Raw genomic sequence first — 16665 nt, 5'->3', positions numbered from 1 at the left:
CTCTTCCCCTGGCCCACATGAACCGCGGGCAGTCGTCCATTGTCCCTGGGACCCTAAGGACACCTGCTCTAGAAACTTGCAAATCACCCTCCAGCCGCGCTCTGCCAACTTTGCCAACATAGCACCACCTGCGGAGCTCTGAAAACTCCAGACACCTAGGCCGCGTCCCAGGGAAGCTGAAGCAGAACCTCCAGGGAGGGGTCAGTGGTTTGTAAATGTTCCAGGTGTTTCCAGTCCGAGTCCCCGGCCAGCTCTGCCCAGCAGGAATGTGAGGGGAGCGCAGGGTCAGGAGAGAAAAGAGACCAAGCGAATTCATTTTAATAATAGATTATATTCACCCAACAGGTCCAAAATGTTATCCTTTAACAAGTAATCGATACTGAAAGAAACTTGAGTAAGGTATATTACATTCGTTTTCTCTATGAAGTATTTGAAATCAGCCGCGTGTCTCCGGACACATCTGAGTTTGGACTCACACACGGCACAGGACCGGTGGGCTACTTCACACCCGCTCACGTGGTGGGACAGGCGGTCCCACTCTACAGAGGAGGGACTAGCCCAGGCCTCAGATTCGCGGGCCGGCTTCTATCTGCTCAGAGGAGGCAAGCCGCGCCGCGACACCAGCCTAGAGCACCCCGGGGGCCTGGGACAATGACACACTCCAGGCAGAGATGAAGCATTCGGGAAGAGGGACCTCGCTTCCCCCAGAGGCGGCCCCTACGTGGAGGGAAAACTTGATTCCGTCTGTGTAGCAGCTCGCCTGGGGGCACGAGCCCGTGTCCGTCTCTGGCTTGACGCGGCCGGCCTGGGGTCTGCATCTTGGAGGGCCTGACGGGCACCACACCGTCCGAACAACCTGGGTGGCTCCCGTCGGGCACAGGCTCCTCTTTCCGGCACCTCGGCAGCCCACCCCCGTGTGGGCGGGAGCCAAGGCTCCAGCACTTTCTCAGGGAAGCCCTTGGAAGTTTTGTCCTCCCCTCGGAAACTCCAGAAGCACGTCCCGAGAACGCACGCTGAGCTTCGGGGTCGTCGGAAGAGCCTGGGCTAACCTGGGGCCCCAGAGCATGAGGGGAGCAGCCCCACGTGCCCCAGGGAGAAGGAGGTTGGCGGTGACTCACCTCAGGGAGCACGCACCCGGCACCAGAAACACATTCAAACCAGCTTCTTATATAACTCAGCACATTCTTCCTCATCCTTGCGGTCGGAGTTTTCTAGAACCCGCCAGCAACCTTCTGGTTCATCTTCTGGTTTTGATGTGCTGTTCTCCACCTCTGAAAGGGGAAATGGTCAGGAGACCTCAGGGTCTGTTTTGTTTTATTTCGCTTAATCTTGGGTGATGAAATGGAGGCAGCTCCCTGCCGGGGCAGGGCCGAACCTGGTGCTCCTTGAAGGGAGCGTGGGCCGTGAGGAAGGGGAGTGCGGGCCGCGGCTCAGGGGGCGGACGCGGACCCCCCAGAGCTCAGGGAGGCCGGAGTCTCGCTGCGCTGTGATCTGATTGTCCCTGTTAACACTCTTCCTCGTGGCCCTAAGCTCTGAGCCACATGTTCACCAGTGTGAGACCACGTCCTGAAGGACATGCAGGATGTGCCCATTTCACAGACAAGCCTGCTGGTGCTCGGGGAGCTGATGTTGCCCCAGGAAAAGGGGAGGTCGGGATCCCAGCCCAAGGCCTTCAGGGCTGCCCCAGGGGAGCCCCTGTGTGCCAGACTCCACACTGGACGCTCAGCTTCTAAGATGAGAACGCCTGAACGCTGTCCTCAAAGAGTCCCCGACCGGTGAGAAGACGGCCCCAAACCCAGGCCGAGTCCCACGGATCGCCCCGAGGCAGGGTCAGACAGACGCTGCCACGGCCGCAGCATCGGCTCTCATGCAACTCCACTCTGTGGCCTCGGGCGGGGGCTTCCCTGTCTGGGCCCTAGCGTCCCCATATGAAGTGGGGCTCTAGGTGCCAGGCCGGGGGGGGGCCGGCTCACAGCAGGGGCTCCACAACCAGACCGCCAGGGTCCCAATCTGGGCTCTAACGCGTCTCCCCAGCGGACCTTGACCGGGTTACCGAACCCCCCTGTGCCCCACTTTCTGCTCCTGTGGAGTCAGCATCCTCAGGAGCGCGGTCTGTTCAGCACGTGATGACCACCAGCTGCGGTGAAGACGCCAGATCTGTACGAATCTGACGTGTGTGAGTGTACAGATCTGTGCGAATCTCAGTGAGGATGCCGTGGCCGTGTGTGCAGTGAAGGCGGAGCTGGACGGTCGGAGACTCCCCCACGCCGTGTGAGGTCGCGACCCTCCCATTCCGGTCGCTCCTGCTGCTGGAGACGCAACCGGGCTCCCGGGAGGGTCGCACCGCGGTCCCGGCCGGCCGGCTGGTCGGCCACTGGCCTGTGGGCCCAGCTCCCATGGGGCGCCCCGCGGCACGACCGTGAACGGGCTGTGCAGGAAAGAGGTGAGCCCTTTGCTAAAGCCCCTGTCCTTGACCGCCACCGAGGGGTACAGTGTCTTCCCTGCCCGCTGTCGTGAAGTGGGGAATTCCTGCCTCCTCGAGCTGCTGGAAGGTGAGAAAACAGTAGTTTCTACAGTTAACAAGGACCGCTTCCTTGAGCACGTACCCTGTGCCGGGCATCACGGAAGGGTCTCACACACGAGCACTCCCTGCGTTCCCACAGCAGCTCCGGGAGGCAGGCCGCCACCTTCCCCCATCCTGCAGACGAAGGAGCTGAGACACACGGATTACACGTTAAATACACACAGACCGGAGCGGCGGGGGGCGGGAAGCTTACTTGCCAGCAAACCGTGTCTCTTCCCCACAGCAGGGTCACAGCAAGAGACCCCTCCCTCCCTGGTCCACAGGACGGGGACCCGCCAAGCGGTCCGTCCTACCCGGTGCCTGGCGTAAGGCTCCCCCCTTGCTGGGTTTGACTCTGGCGGTCCGGTCCCAGACTTCTCAGGAGTCTAAGTGGACATCTGGTGGACGTGAGGGCCCTGCAGAACCGACAGCGGGTCCAGTAAGAGTGCTTTGGGACAGTAGCGACCGTCTGGTTTCCGGGAAGCTTCCCTGACCCTCAGAACAAAGCCCCAGGATGTCCGCAAGCAGCCCCGTCCACCGGATGCCTGCGGGAGACCCACCGCCAGGGTGCCAAGTGCAAAGGCAGGGGTGCGGCAAACGAGCGAAGCAGGGGCGGCCACGTAAATACCGGACAAAGGGGATTTTATGGCAACACCAGCCCCAGCGCTAGATGGCCACTGCCCCGTGACAGAGGGGTCGATTCATGAAGAACACAGAGCAGGCCTAGTCAGCACCTGCTAACAGCAGGATCTCAAGGGAATCGAAGCTTCCCCTGCCGCGCTCGGAGCCGTGCCTCGTAGGTCACGGGCAGCGTGAGACAGAGCCCGGGGAGTGGCCAGGTCCGAAAGGAGACCCCAGCCGGGGGAGAAAGGGCCGGAAGCAAGAGCTCACGCGGCAGTGAAAGGCGGGAACCTCTCGTGCTGGAGCAGCTTGGGGAGGGAGGCAGAGCGAGGAGAGGGCCGTGCCGCCAAGGCGGGGAGTCTGGGAGACCAGAGGAGCCGTGGGGCGGGGCGGGGGCCACTGACGTGAGCCGGCGCCGTGCATGGCCACGAGACTGGAAAGCCCGCGGGCAGACCTTCCTGGGCCGGCAGGAGGCACCAAAGGAAAGGTGGGGACGGGAGGAGCCGAACAGGTTACCGCCCCGACACCACTGATGCTAGTGTCCGCAGGCAGCCCCCCGGGCAAGAGGGCTGGCTCCCGGGTTTGGTGGAAACACGCCCCCTCGCCCAGACTGTTGTTGCCCAGCACGTAGCTGGTCCCCTAAGATGTTTCTTGAGTGAATAAACAGACCAGAGGTCCACGGCTTCCACTTAGGAGATCCGGGAAGGAATAGAACCCCGGTCCGACTGAGTGTGTGTGCGAGCGTGAGTGTTTTGGGAAGTCACAAGTAGAAAATGTAAACGCTAAGTCCCCCAGCGCAAACTGGAGCTCACCCTCAGCCTTCTCGGACGAATGACCCAGAACGAACCTGGAGTGCCAGAGTCTCTTCCAGCCAGAGTCGGTGCTCCGGATCCACTCTTGCCCACAGGACCTCAGATAGGTGTGTGTCTCCGAGTTCCTAGTGTCCATGTGCAGAGGGCCACGCTGGGTGCCTCCCCAGGAACATGACCTCTGATACGAGCAGCGTCAGGGGCAAAGCTTGGTTCTCCTGCTTGGTCACTGAGTGGGAAGCATAGCAGGCAGTCCCTGTCGAGCTACATCTTGTTTATTCCTCTGCGAAATGGGGATAATAAGGTACCATCCCATAGGATTTGGGGAACCAGAAGGAGATAAGCAGGAAATGTTAGCCCAGTGCCTGGGCCCAGGGCCTCACCTTCACCCTTCCCTGCCGCTCATCCTAGAACTTCTCCCAGCAGCTGCCAGCGCCCGGGCAGGTGTGCTCAAGCCGGGAGGTGTGACCCAGTACCCCTCCCCGGCCCACCCAGCGCTACCTCCCTGTGCACCCTGACCTGCCCACCCGCAGGAAGGTCTGGAAGTCGGCTTCTCGAGAAAGAGCAGCTGACAGGTAAACCCCCCAAAGCAACCAGCAGAGGCCGAGAGCTGTTGGAGAAATGGTGCACACCCAGCCTGTAACGACAGGCTAACGAAAGTTCCCGCGTCTAAGCACAAAGCTTATTCCTGAGCTCCCTGGCAGCCCCAGCAAGAAGGGAAGGTGACGTGTTCTCGGCTGGTAGGAGAGGCACTGTAACCTACCGTGGGCCTCATCCCTCCCTCGGACGTGGCTCCAGGGGACATCTAGGAGGCGCTCATAGAAGCAACAATGGAAAGCGTACGCACGTGCATCGGCCAAGGAGGACAGAGGGCCGGCGGGCGGGGGGGCCTCCGTGGCACACGTTCGGCTTGGCTGTGAGGTTGAGCCTAGTGCCGGGACGTTTCTGAGCGTGAGAGGCTCCACTCGGGACGAGAGCAAAACAGGCGTAAGCCAGGGCTGCCGGTGAGAGGAGACTGGGGCCGGCAGCAGCTGCGTCCGTCACCCCAGGTTCCGTGCGGGGGATGGGGACAGAGCATTTTAAGGGACAGGCCTATCGAGTAACCATGGTCGTGTGTGTAGCTTTTTAGTGATTTCACCTAATGGCAACGTCTAATCCTTGCGTGACTGATGAACACAGCAGGGTCGGCAGGTGCTCTGGGGCTGGGGAGGGCGTGGGCCCGCCACGGTCCACCAGCTCTGCAGCGATGGCCGCAAACAGCTTTTGTGTGAGGCTTCCCACGCGTGACGCTGAGGCTGCTGCAAGCCATTGACCTTCCGGATGCCCTCCCTCATTCCGCCAGCATTTGGCGTCCATACCTACCTACGGGGGGGCCCTGGCTGCTCTTTCTAGACAAGAGTTCATCATGCTCCCTTTTTGCTGTGGCTGCCAGGAAGCTCAGGGCTGAATTCTGTGCTCAGCCTCTTACTTTCTGCCTCTCCCTCGTCGCCGTCTCCTCCTGCTTCCATAACCCGCAAGTGTCCTCTCCCTCTCCAGGGACCCCAGCTCAGACGTCCCCTGACTCCTGAGCAAATCTCTTCCTCCCGCTTCTCAGCCTCTCCGGGGCCTTCATTTCTCTCCCTTCCTGCCGTGGCCCCTTCCGTGACCAGCTGAGGCTCCAAGACCTCTACCTTGGGGCACAGTCCTGCCCACACTCTGGACGTCCCCACACACTGAGGGCGCGCCGGACGTGTTTCCCTCCGCTCAGCGCAGCCCATGTGCTCTCGCTCACGCGAGTTTTGTTCCTGCTTTAACCCCTGTCCGTGTTAGGGACGGGGCGGTGCAGCGGAGGAAGGGCGCGGAGTTCCACCTTCCTCTGGGAAAACGAGCTCAGAAATGGCCAGCATCTTCTGAGCCAAGCCTGCTGAGGGACCAGGGAACGGTTTCAGAGAAAATCCGCTCTCATTTCCTTTCCGCTGTTCCCACGGGCGCGTGCCGCCAGGAGAAAGAGGAGACCTGCCGGTGGGGACAGTGTGGCTGACGGCCTCGCGTGCAGACGACTTCCTCAGCTTCTCTGTCTTCTGGGGGCCCTGGGGGCTCTGGAAGCATTCTGGGTGAGCGGCCAAAGAGGGACGTTCGGCGTGCCGTGTCCTCCCACCGGGGCCGCCTCCACACGAGCTCGTGAGACCACAGGTGTCCCGCTGACGGGAGCCACCGTGGGTGTCCCTGCCTAGTCACGATGGGCTTTTCGTGTTGGCTTGTTTCGGTTTTCCTGAAAACACACACATGATGGGACTTTTTCTGCTCTGGAGGCAGGACGGGGCCCCTAACGTGAGAGCAAGCCGAGGTGAAGACGGGGGCACCGCCATGGGGGGGGGGGGGGCTTGGGCATCGCTGTGTCCACCCCGTCCCTTCAAAGTGGGGAAACCAAGGCCAAGTGACAGAGCCGAAAACAAGCCCGCCGTTCTTAGTGCCCCGTCTGAGGTCATGAATGGATGCTGGGGGGACTCCGGACCCCCGTGTCCACCACACCTGGCTCCCAGACCCCACCGGCCAGCATCACGCCCACCCCGTCCGGCCAGGGTTCCCATCCTGCTGGCATCAGAGCCCCGGGAGCATCGTTTCGTTTCTCTCCCCGGTGTCTCGCTTGTGGTGTAAAATGAGCTCAGCCGTGAGTTTCAGGAACAAACACCTGCCGGCCCTTCGGTGGCAAGAAAGAAACCAGGGGGTACTTTCCTCCTTTCCCGCCAGCCAGGGCTGGGCCCCCAGCAGGCAGGACTGCTGGGGACAGCTTGGGGAGGGACCGGAGGGGGGCTCGGCGGTCCCCAGGGGTCCCTGGAGGTCCCCTGGGCTGCCCGGGAGGCAGGAGGAAAGTCATTGCCTCCCGCCCTGGGCCCCTATTCCGGCACTCCGCACACATGCCCTGAGCTGCTCCATGTCTCCATAAATGCCCCTGGTCGCTCTGGGGCACACGTCCCCGAGCCTGTCTTGCAGGTCAGTACGGGTACAGAGTGTGCCGGTCCCCCGCGCAGGTCTCTATGGAGTTCACACGCAGTCGCTATTGTCCCTGAGCGCCAGGCCCCCTCGTGGTCACCACCTACCCCTACAGGGTAAGCCTGGCCTCGCCTTCAGGGCCGTGGATGCGATCCTGGGGCTGGGACTTGGCGGGTCAGTCGTCTCTGGTCTGCTTGACCACATGCTCCAGGAATCATCCTCGCCGCGCGGGGCAGCCGCAGGGGCTCGCCGCCGATGCTCTCCGTGGTGGGCGCACAGACTGCGGGGCTGTCGACGGGACACCCCGTTCCAGTCGGTTAAAAGAAAAGCCGGTAAAACAGCAGTAATGTCGGATGATTCCTCCCTGCCTGGACGTGGAGTCTGGGGCCGCACAGCCCCGCGCCCCTGCATGTGTTAACACTGAACGTCCCCGTCCTGGGCGCCCGACAGACCCCCGGGAGGAACTCCTTGGGGACGCATGTCCACAAGCGGAATTTGGAAGTTACTGGCATCTTCTTGGGAGGCCGCATCTGCAGACACGTCCAGCCCACAGATACCCTGTGGCCTCGAGGGCAGCGAATGGGCTCGGTGGTGAGCAAATATCCCCCCATTTCAGGGCAAGGGGAATTGGAGGATGGTGCTGTGACCCGCCAGCAGGGGGTGCCGCCTCCTTTGGGATCCTCCGGGCCCCGGGGGTCTCAGGCGGTTGGAGAGCCCCGCCGGTGGCCGTGTGGCTGTTGCGCCTGTCCCTGTGCCTTCCCAGTGACCCCAGACCTGGTCTGGGGCTGGCTTGAGCCCCAGAGGTCGGCCATCGGCAAGAGTGTGCCAGGCAGGAAGGGGTCCTGCTCGGACGTCCCCTGTGCCGTCACTTGGCCATCAGGAAAGGAAGGCAGAAAGCAAGGAGACATCCTCGGGGCCCATCGCAGCACTGGAGCGGTCAGGGGTCCCCCCCACCCGGAGCCAGCAGCCTCCAGCATCTTGCTGAAGCTTGTCCCACCTCCACGTCCCGGCCCGGCCTCTGCACCTTGAACGGCAAGGATAAGAAGGAAAGTAAAAATGAAAGAAAGTGGAGCAAATCCTGAGAGCAGAGTCTATGCCGGGACAGCGCACCGGCAGGTCAGGGTCAGCCGTGCCCTCACACCACACGTGAACCTCGGCACGACTCCCCGGCCTTGACCACAGCCCTGGGCTCGGGGACCAGCGCATGTCCCCGCCTCGGCTCCTTCTCTGGCGATGACCGCTCCTGTCCGTGCCCTGTCGTCGGCCCACCAGCATTCCCTGGGCCCCCGCGGTGTGCAGCGTGTGCGTGTAGGACCCCCAGGAGCAGCAGGGCCGGACCCCATTCATGAAGCCCTCCAGCGGGGTCCCCAGCCACAGATGTCACAGGAAGACCCCCCAGCCCGGAGCACGATGCTGCGGACTCGGCACCTCGGCTTTGGCCCCTCTGCATTTCTGAAGGATAAACCAAGCAACGGATTCTGAGTCCGTGAGCGCCCGGGTGTGTCTAGAGTCACAGCAGTGACCCCCCAGCATGGCCCCCTGTCCGGCCACCTTCTCGTTCATCCGCTTACCAGGATCCCATCGCACAGATGAGCAAACAGCTCGAGGCCCCCCAGAAAACTGGGGCAGAGGAAGGGGGGCCAGCACAGGCATTCTGGGTCTAGAGCACCCCGAAACTGCCATGCTTCCCTGCCAGACATGGAGGCTGCTGGAGGGCCCAGACGGGGCAGCCTCATGGGTCCGTGGGCATCTGGGACGTGGGACAAGGTTCCAGAGAGGAAGATTTTCCTCCAGCGGCTCCAGCGGCTTCGAGGAGCCACGGCCCGAGATGTTAAGGGTCCCGCACCGGGAGCAGGCGGCCGTCCCGGGAAAGCGCACGACAACCTGCGCGTGCCGTTAGGGACACTTGGTCAGCTTTCTTTTTCACTTTTTCTTTTTGGGTTTTTTTGTTTTTTTTTTTTTAATTCCCCACGCTGTGTTTTGTTTGTTTCTTCTTTTCTTCCCCGACTCTGTGTTCCCCTGTGCTTTCCAGGCTTCCTGCCTTGGGCCCGTTACTCGTGGAATTAAAGCCCCGTAGCTTTGTACCGCCCGATAAGCCAGGGCGTCCGGCCCCTCGCCACTTCTTCTCCGAGGAAGAAAGGGACTGCGGGGTAATCCAGGTGCCCGGCCAGTGGGACTCAAACTGTGTCCTTGTCTGAGCATGGCGTCCAGGCAGACGGGACCTCAAAGGACATCCTTCGACACTCGGCCTCCATGCCAGCGCGGAAACGTGAGCGCGTCCAAGCGCCAGGGTGGGGATGGCGGGAGCCCTGCAGGATAAGAAGGTCACCCTGCTGGTGACCCTCCAGAGGAGGGAGGAAACGGAGACCCCGCGTGGTTAGATACTGCCCCTGGATCCCACAGCTGCCTCTCGCTGTCACCTGGGCCCGGCCACAGCAGACCCCCCTGCTGCTGGGGGAGGCCGTGGGGACACAGCTGCTGGTGGCGAGGACGGACCCCACCCTGGGGCTCCTGGCCCAGCCCCATGCTCCATGAGGGCAGGTATGCCGGGGACCCTCAAGGAAAGCCCCCGTGACATGAAGGAGTGAGGTTTGGTCCCCGCACCTCCAGCCACGCAGCCGCTACGTGCAGACGCACTCCCGAGAGTCACTTCCTCCGTCCAGGTCCCCAGTGGGAGACGGTCCCAGGCCGGTTCCTTGAATCCTTGCCGGAGCCCCGGACCAAGAAGACCCTGGAGGCAGAGTGCGGTACAGCCGTCTGCCAGAGAGGCGCGGTGACCCCGGGATACACTCTCTGCGCTGTCTGCTTCCAGAAGCTTCTATGTGTCCCATGTGCACTGTGGCACTCACAGCGCACCACCTCCCTGACCTCAGCAGAGCGAAACTCTTTGTGTGCTCAGGGCCGGCACCGTTTGGTCTACAAGGTGGCACAAACTGGCTTCCCGGGCACTCAGGAGAGTGGAAGAGGGGTGAGCCCAGAGCCCGCCCACCCTCGGGTGTGGACACGGAAGCCTAGGTTCCCCATCTGATGGACACCAGCTCCTGGTCCAGGCCGAGCTGAGGACACTTCTCTCCCTCCTGTGAGATGCCCACAGCCACGGCTGCCCACGGGAGCCCTTCTTTTCCAAGCAGCTCAGCACCAAGAATACCACTCAAGCGCCACATTCGTCCTCGCCATTACCTGAGGGAGGGGATGCTGGAACGGTCCCCGTGTCCCTCACGGGGAAACCAAGGCACCCAGAGGATTGACAGACCCCGTGGCTAGAAAGTCAGGGTGCTGGAAGTTGAGCCCCACAGTGAGGCTCTAGGCCCCAGGGACAGGACCGCCAACCCGTGGTCCTCTCGAAGCCGGGCACCTGATGCCCACGTGGTACAGCAGGGGCCATGTCCACATGAGCCCTGCACCGATCCTGCAACCCCTGACGGGCAGCCTGGGACAGCCAGGACCAGCAGTCAGGAAGGTGGACACTCACTCTCTCTCCCCAGGCCCCGGGGGGATGGTGACCTGAGGGGCGACTCTGCCGGGCTGAAGAAAGTCCTCCTGGGCAGTGCATGCTGGACCCTGGGAGGGAATACAGGCCAGGGGGCAGCAGGGACAGGTGTCTCCTCTAATCCCCGGGCATCCCACAGACGGGTGTAAGCCTCTCCCAGAGGGGAAGGCCTTAGGAATGCCCTGGAGCCCACAGAGGGGACAGGACCCCAGACATGGGTGGACAGATGTTTCCAGCCCACTGGAGAGGCTCTCGGGGAAGGCTGCGGAGCCTCGCACACCCCCCCCGTGGCTCACCCAGACCATGAGTCCCAGCGGCCAAGACCCTCTCTGGCCCAGGACCGGGCCTCGTGCCAAGCCAGCAAAGGACTTAGAGGCTCCAAGGGGGCCAACATGCAGGACACGCACGGGAAAGAGGGACTGGCCACCCTGAGGAGGCCACGCTGGCCTGGGTGGCGCGGGCGGTAACTCCCCTGTGAGGCAGGACAGGGGAGCCTTCGGGCCTCAGCCCCGGATCCAGGCTCTCTCGCTCTGCCCCAGTGCTGAGCGGCCTTGGGACAACGGTTTCCCTCTCTGGACTTCCTGCTCCATCCAGTGGGGCTAAAAGTCGCTCTTATCTCACAGGCTCGCAGGTTACATAGATGGACGTCACGAAGGGCTTAGCACGAGGGCCCAGCACGCAGTAAGACTCAATAAATTAGTTACTCTGTCACCAGGGCCCGTCCCTCCCCAGCAGCGGCAGCCCCGGGTCCACACTGGGGCCCCACCCGGGGCCTCTCTGGCTGTCCTTGGAGAGGAGGGCGCCCCAGAGACAGCCCGGGACACCCCCAGCCTGGAGGACTGTGGGAGCCCCTCACTGGCCTCCACCCTGACACACGAGGCCACACGTGTGCACACAGGAACACATGCACACGCACGCACCGGCCACGGCCGCCCCCGCCCTCAGCCCGAGCGGGGCAGGGCAGGGCAGGGTGGGTACAGACCCAGGGCGAGCTCTATTGCTCAATGCCAGGACCGCGCTGGGTCCCAACGGTCAGGGACCGGCTGGCAGCGCCCGTGGGGCCTCGCAATCAGGCCTCTGGGGGCCACGGGCTTTTAATATTTTTAGAGAAGTTGGGTTTCTGACAAGTTCCTCTGTTTCAGATTCTTCCTGGGCTGGGGGCTCCTACCACCCTGAGGCCCGCCGGCCACTCTAGGGGGCTCAGAGGGATCCCCGGGGCCCCCCGCCACTGCTGAGTCAGCCTCCAGCCCCCACGTGGGGCATGGGGGTGCCTGGCCGGCCGGGGTGACCACCCACCGACCCACCAGCTCAGACCAGGTGCTCTGGGAGGCCCCGCGCTTTCTCTCCACCCTCTGCCCTCAGCTTCTCGTTTTCTGGTTTTGTACCCCCGGACTTTTTATCTGTAAAAGATCTGACCCGACCCGCTAGTGATCCACAGGTATGTCCGTGTCAGCCCTCAGGAGCAAAAGGCTGCCCCCTCTCTGGGAGACAGGAGGCCGCGGTGGGCGGACCCTGGCCAGAGCTTCTGAGGCAGTTTCCTTGGTTCCGCTGTTGGCTCAGGCAGGCGTGGGCAGAAGTCATCATCCCACAGTCCGTCCCCACGGGAGCAGAAGCGGGCGGTGGCAGGTGCCCCATCGCAGCGGTGGCCCCTGGAACGTTTGGACACTGGGTGACAGGTGCCTCTCGGTGAGCCAGTCCCTGCTCCAAGAAGGGCGCCAGGTTACAAAGCAGATGTAGGATGGAAAATCATTCTCGTTCCCTTGTTCAGGGCTGTCTGTCCAGCTCTCACTGCCACCGTCACGCCCGAGCACACGTTCAGAAGGTTAAAACAACGCAAACGTGCCCTGTCACCATTCTGGGGCCTCCAAGTCTGATGTGGTCTTGTTGGGCTATAACGAGGGTGTCCGCAGGGCCACGTGCCTTCTGGAGGCTCTAGAGAAGGACTGTTCCCATGGCTGTCCACTTCTGATGATGCCTGCTCTCCTGGCTTATGGCCACTCCTCTGCCTCCGTGGCCAGCAGCACAGCCACTCCCAGTCTCTCTGCCACTGCTCGGACCTCACATCTCTCCCAGACTCTGAGCATCCCGCCTCGCTCTTCCAGAGAGCCCTGAGGTTGCATTGAGCCCACCTGGGTCATCAGAATCTTCTTCTCACCTCAAGATCCTTAACGTAATCACATCTGCCAAGTCCCTCTGCCACATAGGTCACATACCCCAGGTTCTTTAGGGGAAGGGGTCATTGCTCTGCCAACCACACTAACCTGGGACAACTTACTGGCCATCTCTTCCGTCATCTGTGAAATGGCGATGTTATGATGGTGGTGGTGGTGGTGATGGCGATGGTACCTACTCCCTCAGGGCTATTGGAAGGACTTAGTCTGTTCCCATTTACAGCTCATACAGCCACACTGAGCACAGGGTAAGTGCTGTCTGTGGGTTTGTCAAACACAGAACAAAGTTTCCCTGTAGTTCTAGCTGTACCCCGTCTAGGTAACAGACCTGACCTAGAGCACGTTGATTCTTCATGGGCCACTTTACCCTTCTACATTCATCTGTTGGGTCGCCGGCTGTCCACCTCTCTGTCCAGAACATTGGCCATGATGTCTCTTTGTTCACCCAGTGCCCAGGACCATGCCCGGCCACTAGTAAGCTCTCCTGGTGCTTGGTAGAGAGTGAGTATGGAAACCAAGGAGGTCTTCAGCCTGCAAACACTTACTGGGCCCTCCCACGAGCCAGGCATCCTGCCGGAGCTGCACACATCCAGGGGACACAGCGCAGAGAGAGCGATTAGCTGATCTTCAGGACGTGCCAGGAGCGGTTGGCCGTGCTGGCCCAGGGTGCCACCCCGTGCCCTCCCGTTACAGCCTCACGTCAACCCTGTGAGCCGGGGAGGGCTGGGACGTCTGTCCTGGTCTAAAGATGCAGAAACTAAAGTCCAGAGAGGTTTCTCAGACTGCCCAGGTCACACAGCCAGCATGTAGCCCAGCTCCCTGGTCTCCCGTCTGCCTCTCGGCCCCTCTCCAGCCTTGGGGGTTAGGGTGACCCCATGACAGTGAGGCAGAGAAAGCATCCATCCCGCTTGGATGCCACACTGAACAGCTGTCAGCAGTGTCTCTCCAAGGTCAGGAAGGAGCAGGTGTTCAGATCCACCATAACAGATCCGGTGCAAATGCACCAAAATGCCCTGTGCCCCCCCCCCCACTCACACACCCCACTGAGATTAGGAGTCCTCAGCCCAGTGTTGACCTGTCCAAGCAGGAGAGGGAAGGCACACGGCGGTACGCGGAGAGACCGCGGGAGAGCGTTCCGGGGTAGCTGAGCAGGGACCAGGCGGGGGAGCATGGAGAACAGGGGGCTGTGATCGCCAGGACAAGCCTAAGACAGCGGGGAGACAAACCCAAACTCAGGGGAACCCCCCCACCCCAAGCATGGCCCTTGTGTCCCTAAATAACCAGTCATGACTGTGTCTATTTCTACCTGACCTTCATCGTCCTCAGCAGCAAGGAGCAGCGACACGGGGGGAGGAGCGGCGGGTGGATGGTGCCCTGTTCGTGCGAGTGCGAAAGCTCTCCCCTAAGTTCCAGCCTCCGCACGAGGGCCCGGGGGTCCAGCATCGGGGGCGCTGGGAGCTGCGCGTTGTGACATCCCCAGGGTGGGTCAGGCTCTTAGGGTTCAGGGGCGGTTTCTCTGATCACACTTGAAAACTCTGGCTCAGCGTCCTTTCATAATGCGGCTCAGAACATTCCCACAAACCGTCACAAAGTATTTTAGGCGACACATTTCTATAACCGTAATGTTCTTTAAAACAATTTTTTTTTTCAGTTTTGCCCTTTTGCAAAATAACTGTTCTCAGACTGATGCAGAAGCCCTTTCTGTCAGAACTATTCTCAGCCAGAATTGCCCTGCAGTGGGGCCCGAGAAAGCAAGCCGAGACAGGGTCACAGGTCCTCCACGTCTAACCCGGCATCACGCTGGCAGGACCTCTGCCTTGCGGTCTCCACACCGAGCCTCCCCGGCAGGGAAGCACAAGGACACGCCACCCCCAATATCTCCTCTGCCGTGGGAAAAGGCATCACTATTTGGAAGCAACCAAGACCATAAGTCATCCCTCTGCTGTCCTCCAGCAGGAATCCCAGACATGGGGCTGGTCCAGAGCAGACCACTTGCGTCCCCATCAGAGGGAAAAACAGCCCCTTGGAAACTAAACATTCCTCCGTGGGCAAGATCCGGACCCGTGAAGGTACAGAGCCGTGCGTTTGGTGTTTCTATAAAAACAAAACACACGTTCGCGCCTGGGAAGGTTCCCCTCGCAAACCGCCGGCGTCACGCGCCTGTTGGCTGGGGAGTGTGAGGAAGGGGAGGCTCCCGTGTCTGCTTTCCACGCGTCTCTAGTATTTGCATTCTTGGGCCAAACCCTAATTTTTCTCGTGTGTGCTTCTTAGATTTGTACATCCTGTTTCCTTAAAAAACAATGAAGGGAAACAGCATTGTACGCGAGGACACTTGAGGTGCTCAGTCGGGTGCTGAGTGTCCTGCGGAAATGCACAGTGGCAGGAAAAGTCACTGCTGTCCAGCTGAGCACTGACCGAGTCTGTCGCTTTGCATACGTGATCTCGCGTGATCCCCGTTCTGTGAAGTGGGCGCTCTTACCCCGTCCATCTCTGGAGAAAGGGTTACGCTCCAGTGTCCGCCCAGAGGCACCCCTCCGCCGCTATGCTTTTGAGATTCTCCCTTGTTTATGATATACTCGGATTTCTTTTTAACCACTGGCATTGTACGTCTGTGTACACTTGACCCTGTCAACACAGGGACCTCAGAGAAGGCTCGAGAAAGCGTTCCTCCGATCTTTGCAACTCTAGGGATCTAGGCGTGCCCAGGACATTCGGTCCCGGGCAGCGCGTGCTTCGTGCTTCAAAGAAGGTTTTGGAAACTAGTTCGCAGGACGTGGAGTTCACAGACCCCAAGCACAGAAGCCGTGATGTTCCCTGAACCCTTCAGAGCAGGTGGATCGGGAGCTTTACTTACAAGAGCAGGTTTCTGGCGCTGACGCATTTGGTTTGCTTGGGACATTGACCAGTCAGAAGTTTGGTTTGAGAGTTTTTAACTCCCGATCGTTGGTTTTGTTTGTGACTTTGTCTTCCCAACTGCTGTTTAGCAATCCGGGTGTTTTTGAGGAACGAAACGGCATGGCTGGCGAGAGATTACACCACAGGCTTCTCGAGGCCAATGGATCAAGCATTTGAAGCAGGGCTGCCCCATACAGTGGTGCAGTCTGTGGACTGAACAAAGTGCCTGACTTTCAAGTGAGCTAAAAACACAAGCTGTATGCTGCTTTCTCTGAAGCAAGGGGGGCTCCTTTTTCTTTACACAAAAGGCGTGGCAGTCAGCTTCCCAAGCCCTCAGGACTGGGTTCACCTGGGGGCACACCTTTTTTAACCCATCTTCCCTAGAGGGGTGACTTTTTCCAGTTCACAGGGTGCCATATAGGCTAGAGGGTGCTGACTCTGGACTAGGCTGACCAGCGAAGCAAGGGAAGAGCTCAGCCGGGCCAGCCTCCGTGTGAAGGTCGAAGGGGGAAGAGAAGCCGGAGGTGTGGACTGTAGAGAAGTGAGGCTCTTAGGAGTTCTGCTCACAGCGAGCAAGAAACTCTGCGGAGCCCTGCACCTCGAGGCTGGCCGTGAGCCTGCTGTCACACACGGACGAGGGCCGCAGGCACCTCCAACCTGACATTTACCGCAGAGCACACCTACAGGCTCGCGTGGGTCCAAGACCATGGCCGGGAGACGGATCCTGCACCAGCCAGGCCACTGGCCTCCAGCTGGCAAGATTTCCGTTCAACTGCTGTCAACCCGCTTGCCCGAAATCCCATCCATCCAGAACAGGTTCGTCTCGGAATGAAGGAGAGGCCGGAGAGTTGCTCTCAGGGCGGATCCGTGCTGAGCTAAGTCGCATGAAGGTGTAGACGGCCGACACTAGGAGCCCTGGGATCTGGGCGATGTGGTCTCTGGGGCGGGAGCGGCAGCAGCAGGGGCAGCAGTGACATCCGTCCCGACCACAGTAGAAACCGTGGTGGCAGTAACGAGAGTACCAGTAGCCACAGCGGGAGGAACGGTCGCCAGAGCAACAGGATGGGGCACCAGTCACAGGGGTAGTCGTAAGCCCTAGTGGCAGGGACAGTGGCCCTCAGTGTATCAGGGTCGGAATGGTGA

General features: G+C 60.9%; 1 long non-coding RNA gene across 1 annotated transcript; it reads right to left on the bottom strand.

Moving 5' to 3' along the window:
• Positions 1 to 311: 311 nt before the first annotated feature.
• LOC123391039 lies at positions 312 to 13636 on the bottom strand. Its single transcript, XR_006605682.1, has 2 exons — positions 2607 to 13636; positions 312 to 1271 (listed from the first exon to the last, which is right to left on the bottom strand). It is a non-coding gene; the product is annotated as an uncharacterized LOC123391039 (long non-coding RNA).
• Between the last annotated feature and the right edge of the window lie 3029 nt (positions 13637 to 16665).

The sequence above is a fragment of the Mustela putorius genome, unplaced genomic scaffold (genome assembly GCF_011764305.1).
Source record: "Mustela putorius furo isolate JIRA1106 unplaced genomic scaffold, ASM1176430v1.1 tig00000174_pilon_pilon_pilon, whole genome shotgun sequence".
In the NCBI taxonomy this organism is placed as follows: Eukaryota; Metazoa; Chordata; class Mammalia; order Carnivora; family Mustelidae; genus Mustela; species Mustela putorius.
This window is presented reverse-complemented; position numbering and strand designations above follow the sequence as displayed.